Below are 11,504 nucleotides of genomic sequence, written 5' to 3'. Positions count from 1 at the left end.
CCCGCGGTGATCCTGAAAATGGGCCACTTAGACCCGCGGAGTCCTGGACCTCACCCTAAAACGATGCTCCAAGGAGATCTAAAAAGGGCTCCGGGCAGCCGAGAGGGAGGGCAAGGAAATCCGTCCGGAACCCTCCTTGTTCACTGGGGATGCCATGTTTCCAGTCCTCCCACGCTTTAGCAGACGTCTGTCTTGTCTCAGCGCCAAAATTAGCGCTCAGTGCCACAAACGTGTATTATCGCGTTCGTTATTTCTGTGGGTCAGGGATCTAGAAGCAGCTGAGCTCGGTGTTTGGGCTCAGGGTGTCTGTCCAGGCGGCAGCCCAGATGCGGGCCAGGCCGCCGGCCGCCTGAACGTCTGCGTGAGCCTGAAGGAGCCAGTTCGGGCTCAGTCCCGGGGCTGCAGCTGCTCAGACCCGCCGCCGCCTCCGCCCACAGCGGGTGAGCCACGGCACAGGAAGCCACGGGGCCTTTGCAGCCCAGTCTGAGCGGTGACGGACCAGGGCTTGTGCCCGGTGCTGCGGGCCACGCAGAGCGCCGCCTGCCACGCGCCTGGGGAACACGGTGGGCGCCGCCCTGGGTGAGTGGGACTCGCGAGGCATGTGGCAGGTACCATCCTCCCTTCTGTGCTTTCTCCAATTCCTCTCCTTTCTCCCTCTTTCGAGATTTTTCTTTCCACAGATATCACTGCTCCCCTCCACCTCCCCCCCCGCCCATTTCCAGCCAGTCCTCCCGACCTAGGTTCTCCACCCGGCTTTAAATCTTTCTTCCTCTTCTCCATTCCCTTTTGTCCTTTTCTTTCTTACCTATTCACTTTTGAGAAAGCCCAGCAAGATTTTTATTTTCAAAGCGATTGCCAAGGAACAAGTCCAAGAGAAACGACAAATACAAAAGTACTCTGGCCACGGGCCATTTGAGATTCTAGTTCTTCTCTCTGAAAGGACACCTACTTATTTATGTAGGTGCTGGAAGGCAGTATTCTTTTAAAACACAGGTCCCAGAGCTGCCAGGAGGAGGAAATCGTTTTTCTCAGCTGGGCGTTTTATTAGAGGCATGCAGGCTCATTCGGGGGAAGGGCCTTTTTCCCCGTGCGGAGTAATCATCGCTAATTGCGCCCCTCTCCCTGGCCAGGAGAGGATTCAGAGACCCTTTTTGTGAGGCGGTCTGGTAGTCCTGTGCTCTGTTGCCTTAGAAAGCTGCAAAATTGCTTAAAATCCGGGCACTTTGGAAACTGAGCAAAGTCTTCTGGTCTCAGAAAATGAGAATGGTAAATACTGCTCACGGCAGACAAGGAGTCAAGGCCAGCTGAGCTCCTCCACAAACACGCCGCATCTGCCCCACCTGCGAGCTCGCGGGCAACGCGAGATCCACCCCTCCCGGCCTTCGGCGGCCCAAAGCCTGGGGACTGGGCTGACGAGCCTTACGAGTGAGGCTGATGCGTGCTAAATTGGAGAATCCCTGGTTTGGGAAAAGCATGCGTTCAAAGGACACGCCAGGACCTTGCTGTGCGTGGAGGGAAAAAGCTGGGCGGCACCAGCAGGTAAGACAGAAGAAAACAATGGGATGGGACGACCCGCATGTTTGCTTACATTTCCTAGTTATGAACAGATACATAGTGCTGGCGTTACTTCCCTTGGCTCCTGACTTTTCCATTTCCCCGGCTCCGCCCCCAGCACACCCAGCCCCGTTCAGCGGCATCTTCTTTCCCAGAAACAACCAGGATTCCCTTAGGGAATGGTAGCTGTGTGGTCCGGTTGCAGGGGTGGGGGGGGGGGCGGCAGGAATGCAAATGACGACAAATGAGAGAGATGGCCAAGGAAAACTCAAGGAATTTTGTGCTTTGAGTTTTGTCAAAAGGGTCATTTTGTTATCACGCTTTGGAGGCAACAAGCTTTTAAGGCCAACAACCACCAGCTGAGTGAAGCAATGCTCGAGTGTGCCACCAGAGGGCGCCAGGAAGTTGCTCTCAATGCTACCACAGTACAATGCCCCCTTTTCATAGCAAATGTTTTTAAACACCCTCTTTACCATTCTGACATGCAACCCGTAGATAATATTACCTACCTACACATCTAATTTTTATATATTTTAAAGAGTATAATATAAAGAAGAAATGAAAGCAATGTGATGTGTTATGAACTAGTACCTATGCTTGGACTTGAGTACGCAGAGCTACAATGGAGTGGTTAGATGTTTGCCCCCGAATGTGGAATCCCTGTGTCTGTGACAATTGTGGGTGTAGACTGAAGTGGGGTGTTAAGTCAATGACTCAAATACCACTAGCAGCATTACTAGTGGTGATTGGATTTTTCTGCAATGGTAAACAAGTCTTGGAAAAGCCCCAGAACAAAACAAATTATTGACATAGTCTTTCCTCAGTTTATTTGGTAAATACATTTGTCTTCCTGGAACATTCGTTCAAAAACTAGTTTTTATTTCTCTGTAAAAGTGAGTTAGAGTCTTGGTCGAGATATTATATACGGGTTTTAGATGCAGGTTTTTCACCAACATGAATCTAGAGGAACATGTGAAAGTCATGTGAAAGATAGGAAACGTTTTCATTGCACAGGATGTCGGGCATCTAAGTTCAAGAGTACTCCCCATCATTGTGACAACCCTCCACCCGCAGAAGTGCCCATTGTGACCCATAGGGGACAGCTCCGCTGCCACTGAGAATCACTGGGATGGGAGGAGCATAAGTGAGAGGGGAGAGAGTAAGAAATGCACCACCGGGCTCAGGATGCGCGAGCGGTCGTGCAGCGCCGCGGAGTCAGCCAACCAGGGCGCATGCGGGCTACGGTCCGCATGCGCTGGGTTCTCGTCCCGGTGTCGGGAAAGCAAATGAACCTGGGACACCATTCATTTTTTGTCCAAGTCCCACTTTTTAGCCCCTTTACCACCACTTAGAGTCAACAAAATTTTTAAATATCTAACCATGTTTTTAAATATGTATAATGTTCTCTTTGGGCCTCAGAGTTCTGAAGAGCATTAACGCTTCCTGAAGGCATGGTAGCGATATGAATCAGATCCCTGAAATGTTTTCATACTGTTGGATCCTGAATTTCACTTCCAGAAATTTATCCAAAAAATAATAATAATCTGCATGCGGTAATAACTACAAATATGCTCATCAAGCATGGTCAATGCTTGTGAAATGGAAAACCTGATTATGCAACAGTAGGGGATTGGTTGCATTCTAGCTACAATCTACTTTTTTTAAAAAAAGATTTTATTTATCTGAGAGGGAGAGAGAGAGTGCACGCCGGAGAGAGAGAGAGAGCAGGAGCAGGGGGAGGGGTAGAGGGAGAAGAGATTCCCCGCTGCTTGCTCAGCGGATGTGGGACTCGATCTTAGGACCTTGGGATCATGTGACCTGAGCGAAAGCAGACGCTTAATCCACCGAGCCCAGAAGGCGCCTGCTACAATGTACTTTTAAGAGTTAAAAATCTAACTGTTAAAGGGGCGCCTGGATAGCTCAGTCGGTTTAGCGGCCAGCTCTGGATTTCTGCTCAGGTCCTGATCTCAGGGTGGTGAGATCGAGTCCCGCATCAGACTCTGCGCTCAGCAGGGAGTAGGATCCTGCTTGAGATTCTCTCCCTCTGCCCCTCCCCCTGCTTGTGTGCACAGTCTGTCTCTAGAATAAATAAACAAAATTTTTAAAAATCAGGTTGTTAAAAATATTTAATCACCTGTGGGGATAGGGTTACAAAATAAGAGGTATCTTCTGATCTCACTTCTATACGTTTTTTAAATATGTAAATGTGTAGCAAAAGTATATCACTGTGAGATGATATACAGACTTATTAATAGGGATTTTTTGTGGGCTGTATGATTGTAGAATATTTTCATTTTTTAATTTTGATTTATCTTTAGTTTCCAGAATTTCTTCATTGAACATGCTTTTTTGCAATAAGAAAAATGCTAGTCATAAAACGATGAGAAAATGCTAATAAAAGAATCCTATTGTAATTGTTCGGTCAAGTCCATAACTACCCCTACCTTGTGTTTGGCAAATCCCCGTTTTAGTTTCTTTAAGACTGGCAAGATTGGGGCACCTGGCCAGCTCAACTGGAAGAGCATGTGACTCTTGATCTCAGGGTCATGAGTTTGAGCCCCATGTTGGGTGTAGAGATTACTTAAAAATAAAAAATCTTAAAAGATAAAAAAGATTGGCAAGATTTATCACGGGTTAAGTGAGTTGTGCAGGCAGTTGACAAGGCCCTGTGGATTTGCGAGGGGGAAAACTTGACATGGAAAGAAGCCGTCAGCTGTCAGTGGAGTGCAGAGCTCACCGAGCTCGCCAAATCTGCCTCGGGCCAGTCTGCCTTTGTGTGGTCTGGTTGCTTAACGACCTTTGGCCAAGTACTAAAGGGACACAGATTCCGCCCCTTTATTTAACAGCACTTGATGGTGGTCCCCAAACAGTAGTTAACTATTAATTGTAAAGATAATAGTCATCCCTTACATCTGCTGAGGACCCGCCTGATTCATTTTCTTTTTTAAATATTTATTTATTTATTTATTTTAGATTTATTTTTTATTTGAGAGAGAGAGAGCGCACGAGCTGGGATCATGACCTGAGCTGAAGGCAGACGCTTAATCATCTCAGATCTACTGACCACCCAAGTGCCCCTGCCTGATTCATTTTCAAAGCCTACCTGGAAGATAGAAGTTTCTAGAAGTTGCTTTTCTAATGAGAACAGCAAGGCACCAAGCCTTTTAAAGATATAGCGTATTTACAAAATTCCAGTATAGTACTTGTTATGAGTCAGGCACTGTTCTAAGGGCTTGACAAATACTGATCCATTTAAGCTTCATATCAGTCCTATGACATGAATATTGTCACTATTCTCCTTTTAAAGAGGAGGAAAGCCAGGCGCTGAGGAAAGCCAATTAGAACGTCTGCCCGCGGTCACACAGCTAGTAAGGGCTTGAGCCGGGATTTGAAACCAGGCGGACTGGTTCCAGAGCCCAGGGGCAATACCACCTCTCCACCGCCCTGGTGTTAGGTCTCCAAAGGCTGCTTCTGGTTGGAGGATCAACCACTGAAAATAACGGACGATAACCGAAGGCCAGGCTGATCAGCAGAGCTCTGCGTGGTGGGAGAACGAGGCCAGACTTGGAAGGCTGCGCGAGGTGATGCAATCTGTGGTCTGATGAAAGCCAGCCCAGGCTGATGCAACCACCCCCCCCCCCCCCGAGAGAAAAGCCTCGCTCCACTCTTGTCGGACCACACAGTACAGGTCAAAGGCAGGCCACGCCTGGAGTGCGGATGGGGAGACCGTTCGTCCACATGACTGTATTGGCTCCCAGAAACATGCAACCATACCCACTAGTATTCACACACCTCACCGTGGATTCAGGAAACCCAGGTTTCCGAGAAAACACTGTGGCACCTCTTTCAATGAATTTCCCTTGGGGTCCTGTTGGCAGTGGGTGCATCTTATCTTCCGTATTTACAAAATGCAGAACTAGTGTTAAAATCCTTCTTTGGCATCTCCTTGTTCTTAGGACAAATGTCTAAATCCTTGATAAGGTCTGAATGGCCCAGGATGGTCTACTGCCTGTCTTGTTTCCATTTCTCAAAAGCATCTTTTTTTTTTTTAAAGATTTTATTTATTTATTCGACAGAGATAGAGACAGCCAGCAAGAGAGGGAACACAAGCAGGGGGAGTGGGAGAGGAAGAAGCAGGCTCATAGCAGAGGAGCCTGATGTGGGGCTCGATCCCATAACGCTGGGATCACGCCCTGAGCCGAAGGCAGAGGCCCAACCGCTGTGCCACCCAGGCACCCCTCAAAAGCATCTTTACCTGGCTGTGTGTCTGCCTCACCTTAAGCAGTCAGCCCCCAGCTAGCCGACTGTGTCTACAAGGATTTTCCTCAGTGTTCCTTGACCACCCTCAGCCCCTCAGCCCTTCACAGCACTCATTACAATGGAAATGTGTTAATTATATATATACTTATATGTGTAATTTATCTGTTTAATGCCTGCCACCCCTCCCCGCCCCCCAGACCACAAGCTCTAAGACAGCCGTCATGGCCCTGACACTTGTAACGCCAGTGCCTGGTTTCTTGGAGTTCAGGATGTACTGTGAACACAGTGTTTATAAACGTTTGCACTTGCCTGACATGGCAAGTCCTTTGGTAGCTTCAATGCCCTGTAGCAAATACTGAAAAGTAGAAATATAGGTTTTCTTAAATCAACTAAAGATAATTGCTTAATAGGCAATCACCAGTGTGAATCACCAATGTGGCATCTCTGCCGCTCTTTCCATGAGGAGAAGTTGTCAGCGATGGGCAGTAGAGAGCAGATGGAACTCCCATCCGTGACAGTTATCAGCTTGACGGCCCACCTTGCTTCCTGTGTGCACCCTACAAAGTACCCCATCGAGGCCACCACCATTGCTGAATTATTTTAAAGCTACTTCCAGACATCAGATGATCAACCATAAAAACCTCAGCATGTCTCAGTTACAGATAAGAACTCTTTTTAGAGTGACTTTAATAGTGTTTGTGCATCTAAACAATTCTTCAATAACACCAAACGTCCAGTCAGTGTTTAAAGTGCCCAAATTATATGATAAATGTCTTTTTTTTTTCAGTTGGTTTGTTTGAGATCCAGCCAGGGGTTTCATTTGGCTAATAAGTCTCTTAAATCTCTTAATATATGACATTTCCCTTGTCCTTCCTCATTGTGTTTTTAAATCTTGACACTTGTTTTTTTTCCTTAAGATTGTATTTATTTATTTGAGAGGCACAGAGAGAGAGTGCACGCAAGAGCATGAGTCGGGAGAGAAGCAGAGGGAGAAGCAGACTCCCCCCAAAGCGGGGAGCCCGATATGGGACTCCGTCCTGGGGCTCGATCCTGGGACTGTAGGATCATGACATGAGCCGAAGGCAGACGCTTAACCGACTGAGCCACCCAGGCACCTCTTGCCATCTGGTTTTTAAAGACACTAGGTCTTCTCTCCTGTAATGCTTTCCACATTTTTTTTGATTTTACAGATCGCATCCTGCCGGCTGGCAGGGCGTCTAGAGACTTGCTGGAATTCTGGTTGGATTCGGAGGCCAGAATATTCTGCAGGTGGGTGAGGCGCCTGGGCTGATCTCCAGCAGGAGCTATGGGGCTGCTGCTTCATCAGGTACTCTCAACTTAGTCCTGCGTCCTAAAGTTCCCGGTGGCTACATCCATTATTTAATGCCTGGGATATGAAAACTCGAGGATTCCTTCTGTATTTATTAGCAGAAACTGTCCCATAACAAACTTTCCCTCACCAACTATTAGTTTACAGTGAAATTCAGTCTGCACAGGAGAGGCCGGATAAGTCCTTGATTCTTTTATCAGTTTTTGGAATAATTACTACTGGGCAGCTCTTCGCTTCTAGGTCTTTCCAGTGGGGAGAGTTAGGGTGTATATCTTTTAAGGGGAAGGTAGACATGAGTTTGTACTGCTATTTTCAGTTCAAATTCAGGACCACCAGGTTCGACCTCTTTGATTTTATAATTGTGTCTCTTTTATGCAGAAAATCTTGGTTCCTAACAACATTAACATATATCCACTTTGTGTGTGTGTGTGTGTGTGTGTGTGTGTGTGTGTGTGTGTGGTCTCAAAGAACAATAACATGGATAACTGAAAAAAATTTAAGATTTTTTTTGGCAGATGTTTTCATTCTGGTTTTACTACTGTGTTGTTCAATTGCTCCAGGCCGTTCTCTGTGCTATTATGTCTGCAACTAGGTATTTGGCTAAATTCATGTGTTGCTCCTCATTTCCATTTGTATTCCATTTTGTTTTATGGTTATATAAAACATTTATATGGTTGCAAAGTCAAAATAGCCCCTAGCCATGATCCTTCCGCCAGCATGGGGCCTAGCACACCAAACACACTCAAGCTTTCACTGACTTTTTTCACCTGGGCATATGATTATTCCATTATTGTAAGTCATTCATGGGGGTGGGGGTGGGGGTGGGGTTGGTTGAGGGGGGAAGCAGCTCCCACCAAGAAAGCCAAAGGCACATAAGGATCATGATTTACCCTCAAGTTCAGCTTGACTGAGTACTTTTGGGGAAACTTTGCAAAGGAAAAGCCAAAAAGCATATTCCGCTCACTCCTCCGGCTTCATCCAGATTGCAGAGAGCCCTGGCAGACAGGAGTGCTGGAGACAGAAGGAGGAGTCTGTCACCTCCAGTTCCACCCAAGCTCTGAAGTCCTCTTCTGTCTCTCACAGAGCCTGTCAATGTTTATCTTCCTGGAAGTTAGGAAATGAACGGATTCTTTTTCTTGTTTGAAATTGAGATAATTAACATATTTTATTAGAGGCAGAGGGTACAATATAACGATTCGACATTTGTACATGTTGTGACATGACCAGCGCAGTGAGCCTAGATAACAGCACCACACCGTACCTTTTCTCCCTTGTGATGAGCATTTTAAAGATGAGATCTCCTCTCTTGGCAACTTCCAAATATACAACACAGTATTACTAACTATAGTCACCATGCTGTACACGACGCCCCAGGACTCACCTATTTGATAACTGGAAGTTTGTACCTTTTGACCCCCTTCACCCACTTCGCCCACCTCCCACCCCTACCTCTGGCAACCACCAGTATGTCTTATGTAACTTAAACCCAGGTTTTGTTTTTGTTTTTGTCTTTATTTAAATTCCACATGTAAGTGAGACCATATGGTGTTTGTCTTTTGCTGGCTGACTTAGTTGCCTTAGCATAATGCCCTCCAGGTGCATCCATGTCGTGGCAAATGGCACGATTTCCTTCTTTGGATGGCTGCATGACTTTCCGTGTTGCCCGTGGACCACACCTTCCTGCTCTCACCCACCGACAGACACTGAGGTAGTTTCCGTACGTGGCCATTGTGCACAAGGCCACAGCGAACATAGGGGTGTTAGTGTTTTCATTTCCTTCACATAGATGCCCAGAAGTGGCGTTGCTCGATCGTAGGGAAGTCCGATTTTTAATTTTTTGAGGAAACTTCTCACTGTCTTCCATGGTAGCCACCACAATTTCTATCCCCACCCACAGTGCACGACGGCCTCCTTTCCTCCACACCTTCCCTAACACAGGTTATTCTTAAGATTTTCTCTTCCTCAGGTCCCTGCCTTTTATAATTATTTCTCCATCTCCCTGGCCTCTCCTCCTCCAGAGGCAAGAGCCCTTTGTTAATGTTCCAGCACAGATGAGATTATTATGGCCCACAGCCAATGACTATGAACTGCAATCTTAGCCTGTCACCACTCATACAACGCTTGCTTGAAGTGTCCCTCACCTTCAAGGTCATGTCCAACTCTAGCTTTGAAATTTCTGGCAAAAAAAAAAAATGCAAAGAAAATATCCTACTTGTTAAAAATTGGATTACCTGTTTCTCCATTGTGAATTTTCTGTTTTATCCTGTGTGATTACTATCTTGTAGGGAGATACTTTGAGATGATACAAATGTGCTGTTTTTCATCATACTTGCACCTGCTAGTTTTAGCCTCCAATGAGCATTCTGGCCTACAACAATTACTACTGTGGTCTTTGCCAGATGGTGATCCCCCCCCCCATTTCCATCATTTTTCCACATCAGTTGGATTTCTACTGTAAGGAAGAGTTGCCTCTTCTCCCCTACTTATTTATTCAAATATGTATTTATGTCTGTATGGATTCATGGGTATTTATCTTCTTCGATGGGTCACAATCCACTACTACCCCTATTTATGGCTCAAATAATAGGGGGTTGGAGAAGGAGGGAGAAGACATAAAGAGAAATATAAAGGATATAGGAATAGCAGATAGAAAAGCAGCCGCTGCCCCCAGGGCTGAAATACAGCACCCAAGGAGGAGTCTCCTTGTTGGAGAGAGTGTTGCTTGCTGGATGGCAGAGGGGCTCACTGAGCTACCGTCTCTAGAGGAATTGTACCGTAGGGACAGTGGATACTCTGCCAAAGTATTTAAGAGCCGTCGTGAGACCCTTCCGCGCCCTCTCCTTTCCTGCTGCATTGACCATGACGGTTATGTATTGAAATATTAGAGTGTCATCCTGGGTTTTTGAGTGACATCATGGAGGAAGTCCCTGGATGATCCATGTTGGACACAGACTATGAGAGAAAAATCAACCTCTGTTGTAGTAATCCCCTGATACCTGAGGTTCATCTGTTACTGCAACATAGCCTGCTCAGTCTATCTGGCCTTGTACAGTGGTCCAAACTTTGAGGAAAAATGATGTACACGTTTCCCTTCGCTATTCTTATAAAATCCTACATCTTAAATCTTTATAGTGTTTGGGTAGCAACGACACACAGAGGATGTAGGATCTGCTTCTTGCAAATATGAAGCAAAGAGCAACTTACATCCAGTCTGCTACCGTGTACAACTACAAGTTCCCCCAAAGGAAGCAGAAGCTACCCAGAACTCAAAGAACAAGCAGTAAGGGAACTCTTGTTCCCACGTGATCAAATGTCCATTCAGCAACCAGAATGTTCTTAAGTGTTCAGTGGAAAATGGAAATTAAATCAAGGCCACTTCCCTGCTCCCATCCCTGCAATAGCTTCCCATCCCACTCAAAATTCCATTTCTTCCCAAGAAAAACAAAAAATTCCACTAGGGCCCTCCTTTTCTGGTCTCTGTCTTTTCTACTCCATTTCTTCTGGCCCTCTGCTTGTTTTATGCCATGAAAGTCACTTGCTCTTTTTGCTATTCTTCTTATACACAAAATTTATTTCCACCTCAGTGCATTTGGATTTGTCGATCCCTTTGTGTGAAAAGCTCTCCTTAGGATTTTTGCATAGTTTGCTTCCCGATTGCATTCAGTTCTCTGCTCACATGTCCCCTCCTCAGAGGAGCTTTTTTGACCCTCCTTATTCTCTATCTCCTCACCCTGTTTAATTTCTCTTCACACCATCTATTGTTAGTATCATATGTTCATGTAATATTTATGTGCACTTGTTAATTACCCCCATTAGACTGTAAGCTCTGTGAGATACAGCCATATTCTGCTTGTTCCTTGCTATATCTCCAATGCCTAGTACAGTACCTAACACACATTCAGTGCTCAATAAATAGGGTTGAATGAATGAATGACTTTGTTTATGTCCATATGTCCTACATTGCTCTTGGACACACAAATCAATATCACCCCTATGCAAATAATTCCCAAATTCCTATTTGTAGCATATGTTCCAGATTTACAACTCCAACTTCCTGGGGGACATATACAGATAGGTGTTCCACCGCCACCCGCAGGCCAGCATGTCCCAAACCATCCAGGCCAGCTGCTACTCGTGACCCGGACATCTGATCTCTGACCCTTTGCCTTCCTTTTTCTTCACCCCTCACATTCAGTCAGCCGCAGCATCTCACTTCCATCCCTACCTTTTAAGGGCCCTGCTCACTCCTTTGAGGAGTGCTCTTCTCACTGTTACCTAGTCATAGAGGTGGGAGGAATCAACAAGTTCTCTCAGTTCAGGCTCCTGCCAGTGTCAAAGTCCTTCTTCTAGCCATTCTAAC

The sequence above is a fragment of the Ursus americanus genome, chromosome X, assembly GCF_024610735.1.
Source record: "Ursus americanus isolate L20-20 chromosome X, mUrsAme1.1.p, whole genome shotgun sequence".
NCBI classification, from domain to species: Eukaryota; Metazoa; Chordata; class Mammalia; order Carnivora; family Ursidae; genus Ursus; species Ursus americanus.
Note: the sequence above shows the minus strand (reverse complement) of the source record.